General features: G+C 38.0%; 1 protein-coding gene and 1 non-coding gene across 4 annotated transcripts in view; both read left to right on the forward strand.

Annotated features, from left to right (window-relative positions):
- The window catches only part of NKAIN3 (sodium/potassium transporting ATPase interacting 3), a 621,391-nt gene that overhangs the window by 93,627 nt on the left and 504,764 nt on the right, over nt 1-23,000 (forward strand). The gene's annotated exons all lie outside the window — the stretch shown is intronic.
- LOC116575597 lies at nt 13,978-14,081 on the forward strand. Its single transcript, XR_004279858.1, has one exon. It is a non-coding gene; the product is annotated as a U6 spliceosomal RNA (small nuclear RNA).

Here is a 23,000-nt window from a genome sequence, read left to right on the forward strand (position 1 = left end):
CTTTGTTTGTGAAAGACCAAATAAGCAGTGTTTTAGAGGAGTACTTTTAGAATGATCATGTGTGACTTTATTTCAGGTATGATTCAGCCGTTGTCTTTCCGGAGTGTTCTCTGAAGTCAGAGAGATCTCCCCAGCTGGATGACCTGGGCAGAAACATGCTCTGACTGATCATGATATGAATTTGAAGGGAACAATTAAGGAGTTATTTCCATTTTGGTACTAATAGCAAGCCTTTTTACTTCTACGCCCTTCAACCTGTCTGCATTTCAGCTGCAACTTCAATGGAGGCTTCTGTCAGGGCTGTTAAAAAGACTTTGAAAAGGGAACATGTGAAATCATAAGTGCTTCAGAAATAAGAACATGCCTTTCAGTCCATTACATTCTTAACCCCTTGTTTCTGCTCAAAAGACTTTGTTAAAGGTCAATAAGAATGTTTAAACAGCTTATGATTTAGGGACGCCTGGGTGGCTCAGTGGGTTAAAGCCTCTGCTTTTGGCTCGGGTCATGGTCTCAGGGTCCTGGGATCGAGCCCCACGTTGGGCTCTCTGCTCAGTAGGGAGCCTGCTTCTCCTACTCTCTCTCTGCCTGCCTCTTTGCCTACTTGTGACCTGTCTGTCAAATAAATAAATAAAATCTTAAAAAAAAAATAAAAAAATAAACAGCTTATGATTTAGAATTCCAAGAAAGCATATTGTTCTTATTCTAAATATCCATTGTTCATAAGTAACTTGGTTTGGTGTATTCTGAGTTTATATTGTGAGTACAAACAGTAACTCAGCATCACAAAGAATTAAGCATAAGCCAGACTGAAACCTAAATTTCAAAGCCTCAAGCTAAAGAGAATATACATGAGCATTTGTAATTTGGAGTGACTTTCCCAATTAGACAAATGAATAACATAACATCTGCATAATGCTTTGAAGTTTATAAGAAAAATTTTCATACGCTTTTTAAAAATTTTGTTATAATGATTCAGTGATATTGGTAATAGTATCATTTCATTCTACATATAAAGAGACTGAAGTCTGAGAAGGGTATGTGGTGGACAGTCCTACTAACCTAAGAATGAGTTGCCATGGGAACCTAGGTCTCCTATCTCTCCTTCTACTTGGTATGACATCCGCTTTCTGTTTCTGTTTTTGTTTATTAGTTTCTTTACAAATTTTTTTTTTCTAGCACGATTTACAAGATGGTGTATGAAAATGCATAAGCTAATACTGAAAAATATTTTTGGGTTTCCCATTACACTAGCATAGAAATACATCATTTTACCATCAACTTTTCCTGTAAGAAATAATTTTTTTTTATTACATCAAAAAGCTAGAGCTACTGGTCTCTAAAGGATATTTCCTTCAAGTACTCATTGGCATTTTTGAACTTGTGGTTCATTTCACCTTTTTATGACTCCAGAAATTAAATGATTCTTGGCTGTACATCAAAAGATTATCATGTAGTTATTATTTATTTTTATAGCTCAGGTGAATCTGGTACTAGCTTATTATAGTGTGTGTCCCATTGGCCAAATGAAAGCAATCTGGAAATATGACATGCATTTTTAATAATAAAAAGGCAATAATTCTGCATTCTGCAGAGGTGTACCAGCAGCTACTTAAGTGAGGTTTAATGTCAAATAAGAAATACTGTGATGCCCTTACTGAAATCTTGTGATAGTCACATTTATCTGGTCTTTTCCTGAAGTCAGGTGTAAACAACCACTTTGAAAGAGGATTTACTAAGCATCAACTTCATGTATCATTTTTCTTAACTTGTATACCTGTTATGATAAAGTAAAAATAAGCAGTAAAAAACTTCCCTTCTGTTTTTAGAGTGGTAGGTATTCTGAAACATTGATAGAGACACAACTGTATATTATTAAATGCTTTTCCTATGGCTTCGGGCCCAAGTATCATTATCTGAAAGTATTAAGAAAGAGTAACTAAAAGCCATAGAAAACTTATAAATCTCATTTTAGAGAATAATTACAGTTATCCATCACCAAACTGCTGGCTAGTAATGGCATTGCCTCACTGGATTTTTTTTTTTTTATCCTTTTTTATGGCTCTGGACTTTCTTCAGGTGTTAAGTCTATAAGCCATTAAGTGGATTTGAAAGGCTAGGAGGAACAGAAGCCTGGAACGCTCTAGTCCTGTGACTTTAAGAATCTGCATTAAAAAAAGAGCCTTGACACACTATGGAGAATTATCCTAAATATTTGGAATTTAGAAGTGCAGGGCCATGTGGAGATTACCCAGTATTGGTAATATTCCAAAAGATATGTTGTATGTTATCAGCAGTGTTTATAATAGACATAGAAGTTCTACTCTTACGCTACCTCCTGTAGGAGACTATTACTCACTCAGTGATGTAGACACCAATCAAGTGTCTTAAAATAACAGAAATTTATTCTTTCACAAATCTGGAGGCTAAAGTCCCCAAATCAAGATGTTGGCAGGGCTTATTCACTCTGAAGGCTCTAGGGAAGGATTCATTCTTTACTTCTGGGGCCTTACAGATGCATTCCAGTCACCGAGGCCTCTGTCTTCTTCTTCTAAGGATGCCAATCATTGGATTAAGGTACACCCTACTCTGTTGTGATGTAACCAAAATCTGATTGCATCTGGAAAGACCTTGTTTCTAAGTAAGGCCACATTCACAAGTTCGGGGAGTTTGGACTTCAAGATCTCTTTTTAGGAGACCTTAATTCAATCCGTAAGAGATCATACTTTTCCCAACTCAATGATTTAGGAGATTGGATATATTGACAATGTGTATTTTTAGTACCAGTGTGAAATGTGTGTCTATTACCCATTGCTGTATAACGGATTACCCCAAAACTTTAGTGCCTTAAAACTACAACCAATGTATTATATCTCAAGATTTTGTGGGTTGAAACATAGGCAGAATTTGGTAGGTAATTCTTCTCTGTGTGGTATTAATGGTGGTATTCAGCTAGTGGCTCTCCCAGAGGGTTGAAGATGGCTTTTATTCACAGCTAGGAGGCTGTAGATTCAGGACTTTTCCACATACTCTCTGAGAAGATTTTATGTGGCAGTTTAGGGCTCCAAGAGTACGTAACCCAAGAAAGAGAAACTGGAAACTTTTAGTCTTTTAAGGGCCAGGTCCAAAAATTGGGTGAGTAAAGCTTCGACCCTATTCTTTCAGTCAGTATAATCTCAGAGCACCCCCAGGTTTAAGGGGGAGAAGGATGACTCTTTGCAGAAGGGGTGTTGTCTACCTTCTGGTCACAGATTACTTATATTCCTCCCACATTAAAAAAATTCACTTCATTTCAACATTGCCTTGAATTTAAAGAAGCTGATAGTTAAATCAAAGCCATGTGTGGGTGAAGGTCTCTTGAGTATGGTTCCTCTCAGGATAAAGACATGTGAACTAATGGGAGAATTGGTCTCCCTCCTTCCAATATATAATGCTCAGATAGGGATAGGATAACCCTAGGTTCTCCTCAAAAAAGGAGAAAGTGGGAGGCACATAGCAGTTACTGTTTTACACTGATTTAGAAATCCAACCAGATGCAGGTCACTGGTTCCCTGATTAGGGTCTAGACTTTTTCCCCTAGAAGTGATTGCTGTGGCTCTTGGTTCTGACCTCTGCGTCAACCCTTCTTTTCTGCAAAAAGTTTATAGGGCTCTTGAGTATCAGATAATCCAATTCAATCAAAACACACATGCACATCATTTTGAATATAGAGCTTGAAATGTAGCAAATTATACAAAGAAGCCATTTTGTCTAGTTGGTTTACCAAACATATGTTAAGATTCACAAAGGCCTTCTTTTCTGGGAGAGAGGGTCTAAGATGTATAACCCTTAAAGACCTGAGAAGCCCTCTGGAGCATTTACCCCACGGCCAGGTGGTAGTCCAGGTTTAGCCTTTGTCTTGAGGTCGTTTCTGACTTTGCACATCCATTGCTGTGGAGCCTGGGATGAGAGACGGTTTCCTTTTTCACACCCAGCCTGCCCTGGCTCCTTGGTATTTCCTCTCAATCTGCTCCCAAACTCAGTCGATCCTCTGTTAGCTCATCACTCTTCCCGTATTTCGCGTTTGGCGCTTCCTCCAGTCTGCCAGTTAGTCTTCTCTGCTGAGTCCACACATTCATTAGGTCCCTTTTTCCATTTTCTTCACGATCACATGCAACACTCGTGCCAAATTTTCAGCCAATTCTGAGAAAGTATCCCATATTCTCCAGCTTCCAATGACATATTCTCAGTGACCCTCAATGCATCACCAACATTCTTTTCAAGGCCCTTGCAGCGTTTACTAACAATTTCTTTAAAGTCCTTCCACTAACAGTCTCCTTGAGCCCCTTCCTGCTTCTCTTTGCTGCCTGATTCCAAAACGATTGACACATGTCACAGGGTTTATGCAACACGACACTACCAGGTAATGAATTCTGTTCCAGTTTTCTACTGTTGCATAAAAATCTACCCTAAAACAAGTGGCTTAAAACAATAACCATTTTATTAGACGTTGTGATTTTTGTGGATTAGAACTACAGGCAGAGCTTGGGTGAGAGGTTGTTCTGCTCTAGCTGGAATCATCTGCAGTCCTTTGGAGGGGCCTAGAACCCAGATCAGCAGACTTTGTGTGAAGGGCCGTTTAGAAAACAGCGGGAGATACTGCCTATGAGGTTGTAATGTGCAAGTCACTACAGGCAATATGTAAATAAGTGACTATGGCCGTGTTCTAATAAAGCTTTATTTACAAAATTAAGCAGCTGCCCTACAGATCACAGTTTGCCAGTGCTTGATCTGTAAGACCCAAGAAGGCTTCACACATGCACCTATTACTTTCGTGAAGATGGCTAGAAGGATAGCCTTCTTTCCGTCTTAGGTAGACACAAGACTTCTCTCCATGGTTTCTCTAGGGTGGTAGTCTAAATTCTCACACGGAAGCTGAGGCTCCACAAGTGAGAACTCCAAGAGACAGGAAGTGGAAGGTGCCAGGTTTATGAGGTTTAAGCTTAGAAACATGCACTGTGCCATCATTTATGCCGTTTTCATTGGTCAGTGCAATCACAGACTACCCCTCCCAGATTGAAAAGGAAAAGACATGACCCTTAATGGACTGTCTTAACGAAATAGTGTCAGATAACCTGTGACCATATTTAATCCAACATAATGGGTGACTTTAATTTAACTCACTTATATATGAGACATCTTCCTACCCTCACCTTCTTACCCCTACCCTTCCTACCCTGTTGTAACTGGGCACAAATATGAAAACAATAATCTAAGATGCAAAGCAGAATGAAACATATCAAGGACAGGAACAAAGTCTGTGAATAAGGAAAGGGTTTTCCTCGACTCTCTCAGAAACCCTGTCTGCAAGTTAAACTGCCAAGGGAAGATAACAGGAAAAATACATGCAGATTTATTCAATATAAGCTTTATGTGACATGGGAGCCTTCATAAGGAAATGAAGACCTAAAGGAACAGACCTGAGTGTTTTATTCTATGTTTAATGAAGGGCAGGTGGTCATGTAGAAATGAGGTTACTATAGTAAACTGGGAGAAATTCAGCAAGGCTTCTTTTTAGGAAAGGATCTTCCTTTCCTGGACTAGAAGGAGAGTACCTTTAATATAAGAATTTTAGAATCTGACTCAGGGGACAAAGGTTGGGGGAAGGTCACACTGACCTGCTCTTCTGGTTTTGCAAACTCCTTCAGCTAGATATGCTAAGATGCCATATTTTAGGGTAGAATGTCCCAAACCACATTAGTTCCCTAATATAATAAATCTCAATATAGGCATGTGTTTTATAAGTAGTCAGTAACTCTTGTTTTATCTCTCTTACTGACCAGTGTAGTGGTTTTCAATTTGTTTTTAACTGGAACCTATGATTTACATTGTGACCCAGAATAAAGATGCACAACGTATACACACACACTCATATACACTCACATACAAAACAAGTGTCTTCAAATGACAGTCATTCTAATTCTGTACAGTGTACTTTGATATTTTCCATTTTCTATTTTTTCTATTGTATTTAATTTTTAGAACTTCTCACCATTGTCCCCTGAATTGATTTTGCAACTGCAGATTTTTTAAAAATTTAAAAAAATTTTTTTAAAAGATTTTATTTATTTACTTGACAGAGAAAGAGAGAGAACGTGCGTGGCATTGGGGTACAGAGAGAGAGGGACAAGCAGACTCCCTGCCGAGTGGGGAGCCCAATGCCAGGCTTGATTCCAGGATCCAGAGATAACAACCTGTTCCGAACTCAGATTCTTAACTAACTGAGCCAGCCAGATGCCCCCACAACTGCAGTTTGATTTCATAATCTGTAGTTTGAAAAATAACTGTCCAGAAGAGGCAGAGGACAAAGAGTCTTATGGTCATAGTTGCACAATAACTTATTGTTAAAATTCATTCCTACAAGAAGATCTGGGAATTGATCTAGTAGGGGAATATGAAAGAACTTTTCACACCAATTCTTTGTACAGTGGCTTCTCTGAAAAAACATATGCTGAGTATCTTTTGATGTATGTTATTTGATTCTCTGCCAATGATGTGTCTGCTAATTCTGAGCTGCTCTGATAAGATAGTAGTTTGAAGGAACCATAAAACCTTAACTTTGGTGGGTTGTGAAAATAACATTATGCCCTTGAGAAGTCCACATTTTGTGAAAAAAAGTTTGAAATTTTTCTGGTTTGTGTTGAAACTGTATATTTGTATCATGTTAAGGCATTGAACTAGAAAAAAATAGAGGGAAAATGACCTATTGAAAATAATTAATTATTTGATTATAAATAATCAAATTATGAAAATAATTTGATTATAGGATTCTTTATGACAAGTGTACAATGTGGCCATTCTTTAGTTTTACACTAAACAAGAGTGTACTCAGTGCTTGGAATGCAGCACTAAACAGGACCTCACAATTTGCCATCATGGAACTTCCATTCTGAAAGGACAGATAGAAGAAAACAAGTAAACAGACAAAATATCTGTGAAATGGGATGGATTATATGAAAGGAGCAAACATGAGCAGAAACTGAGAATGTTGGAATCAGCTCTTGACAAAGAGTGGTCAGGGAGGGTCTCTCCGAGCAGGTGACAATTAAGGGAAGAAGCATGAGAAGGAGCTGCCTGTGATTAGATCATGGGGAAGAGCCTTGCGGGGACTAGGTAGAGTCCGGGATCAGGATGTGGTTGCTGTGTGTGAAAACTGAAACCCCAGAGTGAGTGAAGCCTCGTGAGTCAGGCTAGGGAGTTGTAGGAGATGGGAGTGTGAGGGAGGTGGCCAGGAACCCATCCAGCAGGGCCTCAGAGACCACAGTAAGGACTATGGAATTTTTTTTCTCCCTTTAGCCCAAGAGGAAGTTACTCATGTGCTTCTGTAGGAGAGGATGAATTCTGGTTTATGTTTTAAGAAGCTAAAGTTTTACTGCTGTGTAGAGATTGAACCAGAGAGAACCTTTTTCTCTTAGACTGTAGGGGAGGAGAAATAGTTTTTCCTCTGCCGTTCTTGTTTCTTGGCTGTAACACCCCTGTAATAAAAGACAGACCAACAGGAGAAAAGCCAACAGAAGTTTAAAACCTCCTGTGTGCAGGGTAGGTACGTAGGAAAATTGAGTTAACTCTCCAAAATGGCCCCAAACGTCTCCACCTAAAGATAAAACAAGTGAAGGGTGGGGAGTCGTGGTAGGTTATCAGAAAAAACTCTGTAAAAAAGGATAAAGTTGTTATGCAGACTTAAATCCAAGCCTTATCCACTGATAAGAGTTTCTAGAGATTTAGAGTCATTCTTCTCTTTCTGATACAGAGAACCAGACATCCTGGGCTGCCTGGATGGCTTTGGTGGGTTAAAGCCTCTTCCTTTGGTCATGGTCTCAGGATCCTGGGATCGAGCCCCACATCGGGCTCTCCGCTCAGCAGGGATCCTGCTTCCTCCTCTCTCTCTCTGCCTACTTCTCTGCCTACTTGTGATCTCTGTCTGTCAAATAAATAAATCTTAAAAAACAAAAAAAAAAAAAGAAAGAGAGGGAAACATCCTTACAAATGAAGATTTGCCTTATAAACATAAATGCTTCTTACAAAAGGATAACTTGAATTTCATTTTAGGTGCTTTTCCTGTTTGCCAGTTTTAAAAAAGTAACCAGCTCAAAATAATCAATGTGTCAAAGAGGTGTATTTTGAGGGTGGCATATTCTGCTCCCCTTCACTACCTATTAAAATAATGACATTTTTATGTATTTAGAAATTGCTTCATGTACTTTGGTGCTATTAGATTACTCTTTGAACTGTTGGCTACAGCATGATTTCTGTGATGCTTATTTTAGAATTCACAGGACATACAGACAACTCACTTGTTCGCCATTAACAAATCTGAGACCTTTAAAGGTGTAAGGCCCTATTTAGCCAGAGCAACCTCACCTCGGTTGAACAGTCATTTTGTTGTTTATTCAGTAAAACTTAAATTGACCGTGCCCCACCTTTAAATAAGGGGAACTTATTTTAAAGCAAGTCCAGGAAACCAGTCCCAGGTAACAAAGCCCAAATACAAGGGTGGATCAGCTCAGGTAGAGATAACAGCCTGAATGCAAGGATGGGTAGGGTCAGGTGGCGACTTCCAATCAGTAAAGTGGGCATACTGTCTCCCTAGCTATGAAGGAGTGTGGGCCCCGCCTTTTGGGCGCCAGTTCTCACCAAGGCGATAGGCTAGTTCAAATGTCTAATATAGAGTAAATTGTAATTCAATTGGCCACCCGTGTGAGACCTAGCGTGATTGTGCAGCTATCTCTGTGTATTGCAATCTCATTGGCCACCTGTGTGTGGCCAGGCTCAACTACATGGCCTTTGCTCTATAAAAGTTAGTCTGGGAGTCAGGGAGGGGTCACCTCTTTGCAAGAGACGTCCCTGGCCGGTCAGTTTGATTCTAGATGCTTGGTGGGAAATAAAGCTTTGCTTGACCTTTGCTTTTTATCAGTCTCGCTCCTTTGACCATGAACCCATTATTGCGGGACCCAAAATGGGGGACCCAACAAAGGCAAGGTAAAAAAGCAACAGTGGAAATTTGGAAATATTTGTATTTACTTATAAATTCAACAGGGATTGTTTTTCAGGTACTGTAGTATACCCTGTCTCTTACTTCAAAGTGCATAATTTGGTTCCAAATATATTTATAAAGTTTTTTAGGACAAAAAGAAGGGGATGGAAATCCTTACATTTTGGGCATCTGGGCTTGAATAGCATGTTAACAATAATAGGAAGTCTAACTGAAATTAATCCTAGAAATTACTGAACTTGTGAGTTAGAAGAAACCTTAGAGTTAATCTAATCAAAATCCCTATTTTACTAAGAGGCAGAAGAGGTCACAGTTAGTTGGTGATTCCTTCAGTCAAGGTAGAGTATCAAAAGCAACTGACTTAAACTATGTGCATTAACTCTCTAAAGAAACTACTTCACAACAATGTAATTCAATAAACTACCTTCAGTTTCTCCATAGTTTTTGCGTTTTCCAAAGAAGAGTTCAAATTGATGCCCTTTTGTATAATCCAACAGAAAAAATTATTTCTAAAATTTAGAGCCAGGAGGCAAAGCAAAAGCAGAAATTACTTATTTTGTCAATAATGGTATCCATGAGGTTCATCATGTTTCCCTTTTTCACTTTGTGTCCAGGAGCCTCAGAGTTAGATCAACCAGATTATAGAAATTTTCTCCCTTTTCATTCTGTTGTTTCTGATTTCCTGTTCAATTCTCTTATTTTTTTTGTAGGCACATTTTTGTTGTAAGTCACTCCAAAATGCCTTTTGAATGCTATTGAACTATAAATTATTCAGAAAAAACAATTGTTAGGGACAAAGTCAAGACTGTAATTTAGGTCCTCCAGCTCTCAATCCAAATTTCAATCCATTGCGTCATTGTTGAGAAACATTCATATCTCTATTTTTTCCCATTAGAGAAAAATAAAAATTAGCAGTTTCTAGTACTTTTGTAAAAAAAGTATATGAAGCAAAAGAGATGTCTGTCTACATCTGTCTCTATAACTTTGGCTATAATTTCAAAAAATTCATCACACCCTTAACTCTCAAGGAAAAAAATAAAAAAAAGAGAACGAAAGAAAGAAAGAAAAAAAATGAAAAATTGTTTTATTTTATTTGTTTAGAAATATGGAAGTATTTTATTGACCCTCAAAATTGTCCAGTCTTGTATGAATGCCTATATATTCACAATCAAAATCTGGAACAAATTTGTGTTTTCTTTTGCACAAAGACCAATGCAATAGAAACCTTTTACATGAAGCTTTTCCTCTCTCACAAAAGTGTTTGGGTTCTTGCTTTCTGAATCCATTAATGTATTTGAATATCACCCAGTCACAAACTGTGGGACATCAGGTTGTCGGGCCCCCACCATAGCCCCCCACCCCTGCCTAGTGGAGAAGGCTGAGACTTCCGCACAAAGGCATACTCAGAGTTCTTGATGTTTTTCATCTGGTGACACCGTGTTACAGGGCTGCTCTATCCCTGGTGCACTGAAGGGACTAAGGGTTACTACTGTCACTGCAGCCTCAGCCAGCATGGCACAGCTGCCTAATGTTCTCTGAAAAGAATATATTAATAATGTCAAAAGTTGGGTGAAGCCATCAGTCATGACAAGAGCTGCCCTTGAGAGGTTAAGATTCTGTCTCAGAATCTACTGGAAGCCATGGTAGATGTTAGAAAGTTGGAGTGGGGCATACTTTCATATAACTGCCAATATTCCAATAATAGCCTTTGGGAGGAGAAACTGAGAATATACTTGTAGAGGGGGCACATCTGATGAGAAGAGCTCAGTGTGGAAAATACAAGCAGAGGATGTTATTTCCAGCTGGTACACATCATATTTCCTTTATTATCATTATTATTGCAGAGGACTAAGAAATGACATTGATTATTACTAATCCTTTAGAAAATCACTTTGGAGCCCATGTTATGGTACATAGCCCATAGTCCCAACTGATTACATTGCATTCAAATCCTGATTTTGTGACATGACACCTGGACTACTCTGGGCAACAGACTTAACTTCACTTTACCTCCCCTCTTCATCTGCAAAAGAGGGATAATAGTAGTGCCTACCGTGTAGGATTGTACTAAGGATTAATGAAGTAATATTTGTAAATTGCATTGAACACTGCCTGGCATAAAGTCAGCATTATTTGAATAGTTATTATTTTCATATAAATTTTCCTATTTACTCAGTTGGAAAGTTATTTTCCTAATAAAACATGATTCTCTCATTCATATATAAATCATAAAACTCCTTACTTTTTCTCTTGGGACTCAAGTCCTTCCAGCTCCATTTTCCAGGCATCCCTGAGGACCACTCAGGAATGGACTGCAACAGTAATGGGTGGTCTTAAGTCCAACTCTTGGGTCCCAGCACCTCCAAGAGGATCCTTTCACTTTTTTCCTTGACCAAAACCTTTTCTCCTAGGCTCAGAGGGTAAGAGTTACTCCAGTTTTCTGTCCCTCCCATACCATGTAACCCAGAGTTCATTACCTTTTTTTGGTAAAGCAGCCAAGGACTGCTTTGACTATCTTTTGAAGCCAATGAATTGCTTCTCAGAGTAGTATTTCTAAATGTATAAAATAAAACACAATGGATGACAAAGGAAATCAAAGATATTGAATTAACACTTATCAAAGTGTTTTTAAAATGTTGCAAGAATGTATGTGGTTGCTTATTTCTACATTAAACAGCAAGCTTTATCAGAGGACCTAATAACTTCCATCATTCCAAAGTGGTGAGGAGCATAACCAATGTTTGAAAAGAAGTATAATAAGTATCATCTGAAATAAAATTAAAATACTGTCATTTTTATTGGCAACAAAGTCACAGGTAGTGCTAATACTACTATAGTTTGTTGTCTACATTCAGTAACTGAAGAAAGTGATAAATTCCAATTCGATATTAGTGAAAATAAAAATATATTATTTTCTCATTTAAGTTGACAGAATCCCAGAATTCTAGCCAAGGTCCCTTAGTGGATACCATGTCAAGGATCCCTGTTCTAATCCCAGATTGAATGAATACTCATTCCTTTCTGGTCTTGGAGAAGGAAGGAAAGAAGAACATTAGAATGGGTCAGCATCCCTGACCCAGACTGCTGTGCACCTCTCTCAACAGCATCCTTGGACCTCATCTTCCCAGTAACCTACCCTCGCTGTCACTCAAGGCTATTTTCTAGACCCTTGGCTTCCTACTACCATTAGCTAGTTTCTTTCTTTCTTTTGATATAATTGACATATAATTTTTGTAAGTTTAAGGTATACAATGTGTTGTTTTGATACCTTGTATATTTTAATAACATTACCACCAGCATTACCTAACACCTCCAAGAGATCACAAAATTTACATTTCTTTTTTGTGGAGAGAACATTCAAGATCAAATCTTTCAAGAACTTTCAAGTCTACAATACAGAATAGTTAACTATAATCACATTGTTGTGCATTAGATCCCCAGAACTTACTCATCTTCTTGCAAGTTTGTACCCTTTGACCAATGTCTCCCCAGATCCCCACCCCCCACCCCCCAACCTCCAGCCCCTGGTAACCACCATTCTACTCTGTTTTTGAGATTTCAGGGATTTTTTTTTAATCTCACATATAGATAATATCATAGAAAATTGGTTTCTTTGTCTGATTTATCTGATTTAGCATAACGCCCTCAAGGTCCATCCATGTTTTTGCAAATGACAGGATTTTCTTTTTTCTCATGATTGAATAATAATCCACTTAAGGCTATTTCTATGTCTTGGCTATATGGAAATACAGCAACAAACATGGGAGGGCAGATATCTTTTCAATATCCTGTTTTCATTCCTTTAGATATATATACCCAGAAGCTGGTTTGTTGGATGATATGGTGGTTTTATTTTTTATTTTTTTGAGTACCACCATGTGGGTTTTTTTTAATAGTGGCTGCACCAGTTTACATTCCCACCAACAATACTATTTCTCTGCATCTTTCCCAATACTTATCTTTTATGTTTTTTAAAAAAAGATTTTGTTTATTTGAAAGAGAGAGAGAAAGAGTAAGCAAGAGAGAGTGAGCACAAGCAAGGGGATCATCCAGCAGAGGGATAGGGAGAAGCAGACTCCCGGTTGAGCAGGAGCCTGATGCAGGGCTGGGATCATGACCTGAGCAGAAGGCAGGCTCCTAAATGCTGAGCCACCCAGGGGCTCCTAGCTTTTGTGTTCTTGATCAGAGCCATTCTAATAGATGAAGTGCTATCTCACTGTGGTTTTGGTTTGCATTTCCCTGGTGATTAGTGATGTTGAACATCTTTTCATGTACTTATTGTCATTTGGATGTCTTCTTTGGAAAAAAGATTATTCAGCTTCTCTGCCCATTTTTAATTGGATTGCTTTTTTTGTTATTGAGTTGTGTGAGCTCTTTATATATTTTGGATATTTGCCTTCTATCAGATATATGGTTTGCAAGTATATCATTTCCAAAAATTTTCTTTCATTCTGTAGGTTTTTTTTTTTATTTTGTTGATTGTTTCTTTTGCTGTGAGAAAGGTTTTCAGTTTGTTGTAGTCTCACACGTTGATTTTTGCTTTTGTTGTGTGTGCTTTTGGTATCATATCCAAAAAAAATACTGCCAAGACCAATGTCAAGTAGAAATTTACCCCTTATGTTTACCTCTAGGAGTTTTATGGTTTCAGGTTTCATGGTTAAGTCTTTAATCTCTTTTGTGTTAATTTTTGTAATTGGTATAAGGTTAGGGTCTAATTTCATTCCTTTGCATAAAATTATCCTGTTTTCCTGACACCATTTATTGAAGAGACTAGCCTTCCCCTACTGAGTATTCTTGGTTTCCCTGTCAAATATTACTTAACTGTGTGTGTGAGAGTTTATTTCTGAGCTCTTGATTCTGTTCCACTGATCTCTGCCTGATCTTATGCTAAGACCACACTGGTTGTGATTACTATAGCTTTGTAATACAGTTTGAAATCTAGAAGTGTAGTGTTTGCTTTGGCAGCACATATACTAAAATTGGGACAATACAGAAGTTAGCATGACCCATGCAGAAAGATGATCTGCAAATCCATGTAGCTTTCCATATTATTTTTAAAAAAGAAAATCAGGTATCACAATGAGTCCAGCTTTGTCCAATGTTTTCTTGCTTTTCTGTCAGCGTGATTATATCTAATGCTGAAAGTCAGGTATTGAAATTCCCTACTATTATCGTGTTGTTGTCTGTTTCTCCCATTTTTTTTCAAGATTTATTATTATTATTATTATTATTTTGAGAGAGAGAGAGAAAAGAGAGAGAGTACCCGAATGCACATGAGTTGGGGAAAGGGAAGAGGAAGAGAATCCTCAAGGAAACTCCCCACTGAGCGCAGAGCATGATTCATGGCTCAGTCTCATGATCCATTAGATCACAACCTCAGCCAAAATGAAGAGTGGGATTGCTCAGTCAACTGAGCCACCCAGGTGCCCCTCTCCTGTATCTCTTAGTATTTGCATAACATATTTAGGTGCTCCATCATTGGGTGTGTATATGTACAGTTATTATATCGTCTGGATGGACTTGACCTAAGTCACTTTATCATTACATAATGACCTTCTTTTTTGTAGGTTACCATTGTTGGTTTAGTTCATTTTGTCTGATATATGTATAGGTGCCCCTGTTTTCTTTTGGTTTCCACTTGCATGGGATATCTTTTTCCATTCATCAGTTTGGGCCTAGATGTGTCCTTAAAGTCAGTCTCTTTTAGGCAACATATAGTTGGGTCTTGTTTTTGTTGTTGTTGTTGTTGTTGTTATTTGCTTGTTTTGAAATTTATCCATCCACTCTGTCTTTTGATTGGGTAATTCATTCTATTTACATTTAGAGTAATTACTGATATTTAAGGACTTACTAATGCCATTTTCTTAACTGCTTTCTGGCTGTTTCATAGTTGTTGTTTTTTTTTTAATTTATAGATTTTATTTATTTATTTGACAGAGAGAGAGATCACAAGTAGGTAGAGAGGCAGGCAGAGGGAGAGGGGGCAACAGGCTACCTGCTGAGCAGAGAGGCTAATGTGGGGTCAGTTCCAGAACCCTGAGACCATGACCTAAGCCAAAGACAGAGGCTTAACCCACTGAGCCACCCAGGTGCCCTCTGTTTCATAGTTTTATTGTTACTTTTCCCTCTCTCTTATTATGTACCTTTGTTGGTTGGCGATTTTCCATGGAGTCTCTTTTTTAAAATCTTTTCACTAAACTTCTGTTATTATTCTGTTGTCACATTAAAAATTCCCTTGTTTAGCAAAAGTACTAAAAACTGTACTTAGTATGCTGTTTATAGGAACTAGCCTTTTGAAATGAATGCAAAATTGCTGTGGTATGGAGACCACATTTTGATTTCTCATAAAAGAAATGGGAGCCATTATGGGCAATGTATAATGACTACTCAAGTGTTGCTTATTATTTTTGAAGTTAATACTGCTAATATAAGGGAATATGTCAACAAGTTTAGGATAAAAAAAAAAGCAACTTGAAATGGCCTTTCATTTTGACATGGAAGTGTGGATTGATTGTTGAGATTCAGAAATACATTTGACAACCAAGTGGGTAGGTAGGGGGTGTTATAATGGCTTTTGGGTCATCATAGCCCTTGAGCTAGATCTTGATGGACTTCTCTGAAAACCGAATAAATAAAGCACTTTTTGAGGTCAGTGTGAAGTGAGGAATAGTAAACATCAAATAGTCCATTCTCTGTGACTCCCTTTTAGAACAGTTGATGTCAATGGCAAATATACTGTATATAAGCACGTGATGTACTAATGTTCATCGTGTATATGTATTATACATAAGCATGTAAATACATACTGTGTTTCTAGATATCTATATTTTGAATTACTGTTATCACAATAATACTCATGCTTGTGGTATTTCAAAGTTCTATACGGTAGGGGGAAGAACCTTTAAATGGCATTTTAAAATGAGAACGTTTGATTGCCTTCTTTTTTGAGATTTTTTTTTCCCCCCATCTAGGGAGTTCAATATTTATACATAGGCTTTTAGTAGACAGTAGTGCATTGTGTTTTCTCCACTCTATATTTTGCTTTTCTTTATGAAATGGCAATGCAAAAGGGTGAACTGCATGATCTACTAGCTACTTTATAGTTTCTAATTGCTATATTTTTAATCCTGCAACTCAGTTGCCTGTATGTGTTGACTGAAGTCAGTTTTCCAGCATGCTAAATAGGGAGTGTTAAAATTAAGAAATTTGAAATTGTGTCATGTACCATATAGGCTATAAAATATGAAATTTCAATAATGTTTAAAACTTTTTTACCTATTAATGAGCTTCATTTTCTTGCACTAAAATGGTCTTGGAAATAATCACATATACATTTCAAAGGCTTTAAAATCATCCACATACACAATAAGTGTGTATGAAGGGGATGATTAGATCTCCAATTTTGCTTTAGAAGGTATGTAAATGCTAAGACTTGGCTATTGCTGGGTCTGCCAGATGCTTCTGCTTTGATGTTATGGAGGTTGGGCTCCACATACCACCAGAAAGATGGATCTGAGTCCTGTTATCCTACATTAGCAATTCACTCAGGAATCATCAAGGCCACTGCAGACCATAATACTTAAGCCGGGTTCTCCATGATTCAGAGAAACCACAGAGTACTATAATTCAGTGACCATCACACAACAATTCAGATTGTGATTCGAAATGGGCACAGTAACTTCTCAGCAGTTTTATTATACAAGTAAATGAATGCTGAAACATCCCAGTTTATCTTTCATTTATTATGGTCAAACTAAAATTCTAGTAATGAATGATAGCATACAATAAGGGAACTGTGGACATTTAGAGAAGTAACAATGGCATACATTCTTGAAGAACCAGTTCAAACACCTGCTTTGGATAGATACAGTTACAAGTGATGCTTTCCATTATAAACTGTAAATTGGTTCTGGATGATAGAGTAGTAATTGAAGGCTTTAATGTGAAGACATCTACTATAAGTTCAGTTCACTAAAATAAGAGTGCTTGGATTGTCTATGTCCTCTATAACTTAAAATGACATTTATATGAAGGAAAATAGGAGCTTTTGTTGAATTAATTTTATCCAAAGAGGAGAATATATTGGTGCTTTAGACTGTGGGAACCTCAGGAGCCCATGAAACTATTAATGTAGAAGTCACAGTGGAGATAAAAGAAAATGTTGGGTATTTCCAGATATGAATCTTGCCTTTTCTAAAGAAGATATCAGAAAAATTTAGAAGAAAGATTCATCTCCATGTTCAAAGATTCTGAAAAGAGAGATCATCTAAGAATGGATAAGAGACATTCAAAAAGCAAATCCTGACTATACAATTACAAATGATCCTAATGCAGATGAAAAAGTAAACATTTCTATGAAAATATAAGTAGACACATAATAAATCAACCTTTGAAAGGAGATGCACATAAAAAGCACAGAAAAGGTGCATAACTAAGTAAGGATTCTGAAAAAAGAGGAAGAAACCTTTAAAAAAATGCCAGAAAGTCTAAGATCTAAAATGGGATGTTGTTTTGAAAAATGTTAATAGTTTTAAGAAATTATTTTGCAAAACTAATTGGTGCAAGGATAACAAGAAGGATGTGATAGGCTCTCTCCTGGGATTAATAAACACAAGTTACAAAATTATAATGAGAAAGCAAGAACTACCTATTCTTCATTGCTTCCATTTTGTCTAAGTACAAGAATGAACTTCAAATCAAAAGGAAGAGACTCTTCATCATTCACATAAGAGATCAGACAATGAGAAAGTACTTAGTTATTTAAATAAGTCAACTCTCAGAAAAATGGTTAGGTCTTAAAAAGAGTTTGAGGATATGATCTTAGATTCACTGTCAGTGTATATATATATTTTTTCTCACAGTCATTTTTTCTATGAATATACTAGGTTGTCAAAGGTAAGCAATCTTGATCCTTATTTCTAAAATTGAGGAGAAGATAAACTCAAGCAACTATAGATTATTATACTATTTATCTCTAGTGAGGGCTAATAAACAGAGCATAAGGTGAGTATTTTGAAAAGAATGTAGTGATCACTAGGACATCTCCTGGGTTCACTAAAAACAAGTCATCTGACTTAAATGACGTTCTCTCTTTTTGTAGGGTTACTAATCCCAGAAAGTCTGCTTGTCAGGTTTGTGGATAACGTGGTTTTTTTAGGCATTGTAGATAAATTTAGTGACATTACCAAAACTGAAAAGGTTTGTTGGTTTGCATGAAAGAAAGAAACAGACAAGATGATTTCTATCATCTGTCTACCGATCAATCTGACACCAGAGGGGGCAATATATATTTAACAACATGAATGTACAAATGGTCAGTGGTTTCAGTTTCTCATGGTAGCTCACAATTTTTATGGGAACCCCTTGCATCTCTGCCTCCTAAAAATAGCGAACACAATCTTAGCTTGCTTGACAGCCATGCAATGCTGAAATTAACAGAACTCTTCACTGAGCAGACCTCATCTGGAGCATCCAGTCTTGCTTTTGAGCTGTGAGCTTTAAGACAGACCCTAATAAATATGAATTTCCTCACCTGAGGAGATTGAAAACCATGTCATATGAGAAACTGTTGAAATGGTGGGTGGATATTAGTGTGGAAATGATTAAGCATGATGATTATATTCCAGTATGAGAAAAATCATCTGCTCTACTTGTTGCTCACCCAAGAAGTAGAACTGACTAATGAATATGAGCCAAGCCTATCTGTCCCATTCAAAAGGGACCAAGAGTGTCCCTGTTTTCAGATCCCGGGTTTCAGATAAGTCCCCTCCATTTTCAGATTTTCAGTTTAAGTTTAGCAGAAGTGTTAACTGGCTGCTTAATCCTTGAACTTGACCAGGTTATTATTCAAACACACTTGACCTAGAGTATCTAATTCTAGTAGTAATCATTTGATAAATAACCCCATATGGACAAAGAGTCTAAGTATTTCCTGAGCCTTAAGCTATTTCTCAGTATTTCTCATTTTTATTTCTCAAAATACATCATTGTATTTCTTTTGTCATAGTTAATTTTGCAATCAAGCTGTGTGTACAAGGTGGTAGTTAGTTTCCCCAGATACCTGGAAGGCCATGTGTCTTCATGTGGAAGTATAGCAATTGGGATTTAGAAAAAGATTTATTTATTTACTTGAGAGAAAGAGAGAGGGCAAGAGTAGGGGGAGGGGCAGAGGGAGAGAGAGAGAGAGAGAGAGAAAATACTCGCGCAGACTCCTCACTGAGCATAGAGCCTGACCTGGGGCTTAATCCCAGGACCCTGAGATCATGACCTGAGCTGAAACCAGTAGTTGACACTTAACCAACTTAGCCATCCAGGTGCCCCGGATTTTTAAAAATACTTTATCCCAGTAGGGAGTGTTGCAGTAAGCTCCTCTCCTCTAGAAAGATGGGAAGATGAGATAGCTGAAATTGGAGAAGGGAATGGATTTCAGGAAAGCTAAAACCTAGGTTTGGGCAAAAACCTAACCAGACAGATAAAGATTGGGACTGCACATGGGTGGTAGAGAAGACAGACTGCAGTTTGTCCAGTTGGTAGATACCTGCATACATTAGTGGATAAAGGTGGTTCTAATCATAAAATCTCGGTAAAGTTGAGGGAAAGAGAAAACTTTAAGAAAGATGTGATTGGAGAAGCAGAGGTTGAAATTTGCTGTCTGCACAAACACAAAAGCTAAATATGTGATTGGCATAGCCCTGGGTCCCACCAGAATCAAACACACAGAAGAACTAATTGGGGACTTTCTAGGAAGAGGAAGCAGGTCAGGCTTATGACCAGGCTGTTGAAGTCCCTGCAGTTCATGGGAGCCTGAAAAGAATGTGGTCTCTCAGGCCATTTCCATCTAGAAGATAACTAACTGTTCAACCTGTCCCAGTATCAGAGCATGAACCGAGATGTATCAGGACCCTCTCCAGGTGAATCTCTGTCCCACACCCACCTCCCATTTCTCCCAGAGTCTGAAGACACACTTGCTGTCAACCTCCTTACAACTTTGAGGTTGAAGTTGTGTTCTGGCAAGGGCTCTATTCTCTTGACAAATTAGTATTTACATTTAGCTCAGTGTGGTCCAAAATATGTTGGAGCTCTTTTTGGAGTTTGGAACTCTCATGGGGATATAAAATGAGGCAGCTGCTTTCGAAAACAATATGACAGTTCCTCAAAAAACAAAAACCAAAAAAACATAAACTTAGAATTGGCATCTAGCAGTTGCACTTCTGGGAGTATACCAGAAGAAGCGGAGAGTGAGACCTTGAGGTTCGTATGTTCGTAGCCGCATTCTTCACAAGCCCAAAGCTGGGAACAATCCAAATGTCCACTGACAGACGAACAGCTAATGACAAATCTGTACAATGGAATACAGATTGTAATGAAGTCTTGACCCATGATACAACAAGGTTGAACCTTGAAAACATTGTGTTAAATGAAACAACCCAGACACAAAAGCACAAGTACTTTAGGACTTGACTGACGTGAGGCACCTAGAGTAGTCCGATTCATAGAGACAAAAGTAGAATGGGGGTGACCACAGGCTGCTAAGAGAGAAGAGGATGTGAAGTTATTATTTGATGGGTCCAGAGTTTCTGTTTGGGAAGATGAAAAAGTTCTGGAGATAGACAGTGATGATATTTGCACAGCAATGTGAAACACTTAATGCCATTGAACTGCATGCTTAAAAATGGTTCAAGTGATACATTTTATGTATTTGATTTTTAAAAATATTTTAATTTTCTTAGTGTTTGGATCAGTTTTAGATTTACAACAAAATTGAGAGGAAAGTATAGAGAGAGATTTTCTTTTCTTTTTTTTTTTAAGATTTTATTTATTTGAGAGAGAGAGAGAGAGAGAGAGAGAGAGAATGAGCATGAAAGGGGCGGGGGGCAGAGGGAGAAGCCGGCTCCCTGATGAGCAGAGGGCCTGATATGGGACTTGATTCTGGGACTCCAGGATCATGACCTGAGCCGAAGGCAGTTGCTTAACCAACTGAGCCACCCAGGTGCCCGAAAGTATAGAGATTTTCCATATAACCCATGCCCCCGCCCCCAGTATAATATTATCTTCGTACATTTTTTCTTTCTTTCTTTTTTCTTTTTTTTTACTAAGGATAAATCTACATTGACACATCATAATCCCCCAAAGTCAGTAGGTTACCCTAGGGTTCACTCTTGGTGTAACACATTCTATGGGTTTGGATAAATGTACAATGACACCCATTCATTTTTATAAGGTCATATAGAGTATTTATACTCAGAGTCCTCTGTGCTCTGCCTTTTCATCTCTTCCTCCCTACCACAGGAACCACTGATCTTTTTGTTGTCTCCATAGTTTTGCCTTTTTCAGACAGTCATAGAGTTGGAATCATACAGTAGGTCGCCTTACCAGATTGCATTCTTTCATTTTGCAATATGCATTTAAGGTTCCTTCATGTCTTTTCATGGCTTGATAGCTCATTTCTTTTTATCAATGAATATGGAATATGTCATGTATATTTTAATCATCATAAAAATATCAAAATATGTTGCCTTAGAGAATAATGAGCTCTTTGTCACTAACAGTGATCAAGCAGAGGCTGGATCTATAGAGACAGAGACAGATTTAGATACAGAGATAAAGTTGGGTTTTTGTTGTTGTTGTTGTTTGTTTTGTTTTGGTTTTGTTTTTGTTTTGATAAGTGTCTTACAGCTACAGAGACTGGAGGTACAATCCTGGCCCAGTCACTTACTAGCTGGGTGACTTTGGACAAATTACAATTTCTCCCTCCTCAGGCATCTGATTTATAAAATATATAGTTCCTAAATTGAAGAGATGTTAGATCAACCAAGTAATATGATAAATACGAAATTGCCCCAAACAATCCATTTTGTGGTTTACCAAATGCCCATTAAATGTTAATTTCTGCTGGGCTAATGTACTGAAACGTTCCTTATAACGCTTCAGAATTTATGATTCTAGGAGGAAGTAGCTTTAACAAAAAGTGATGATATTTTTATTTTGAGATACTGTATGGGTAATCTGAATCCATGGAGGACAGGGTTGCAGAAGTCATGTTCCAAGATGGAGACCAAGATTTTCCTCCTGGGCAGGGTCAGTAAAAGTTATGGTTGAAAAGAGGGATGAAGCTGGTGGTTTGCTCAAAGACCAGGGAGATGTCAGCCAAGAATTGGTGAGAGGACATATGAGAAGAGAGAATTATGCTCCTGGAACAAGTCAGACTACTTTTTGGAGCAAGGACGTTTAGGGAAGTCAGGTAAGGGTGGGGCTGGATGCCAAGTTGCTTCTGCTGTGAGCGACCTTGCTGTTGAACTTCAGCCTGTTTCTTATCTCCTTGCCTGTGTCCTGAGCACCCACTCCTTTCAGTGCTATGATCAAAGCCTTTCCAACAACCCCTGAGAGAAATGACAATTCCCTTCTGTATCCTACACACATTTCTTTCATAACACATATATCATTTTATTCACTTATGTTGATTCCAACCTATTTATTAAACTTTAAGTGCTTTGTAGGGAGAGGCAATGTCCAGGTAACTGATCTAGATCTTGAAGAATTAGATAGAAATCGGTTGCTTTGCTCACTTCTCAGGACTTTATCTCACATAGTCTGAATGTTATCTGAACTCCCAGTCACCACGAGGACATTGCATGTTACATTCCAGTTCTTGGTGGGCCCAAGTTCTCCCCACTGCTCTGCAGATTCTGCAGGACCACCAAGGTGCACCTTGGGGCACTACCACTGTTTTCTCTCCTAGCCAGTGGCTCCCATTGCATAGGCAACACACTCATGATTGTGGGGTGAATGAGTTAATGATAATAATCTAAAAAAAAAAATCTCAAGGATTTAACCCCTTACATGGGCCCACTGCCTCATAATTATTCCAGCTTCAGGGGCCCCGATTTCCCATTCTCAGTCCAGTCAGATAGACTTATGACTTGGGAGTCTCTACCAGTCACAAGAATAAGAGTCTATCTGCTTTCTTATTAAC

This window comes from Mustela erminea, chromosome 16, assembly GCF_009829155.1.
Source record: "Mustela erminea isolate mMusErm1 chromosome 16, mMusErm1.Pri, whole genome shotgun sequence".
Classification (NCBI taxonomy): Eukaryota; Metazoa; Chordata; class Mammalia; order Carnivora; family Mustelidae; genus Mustela; species Mustela erminea.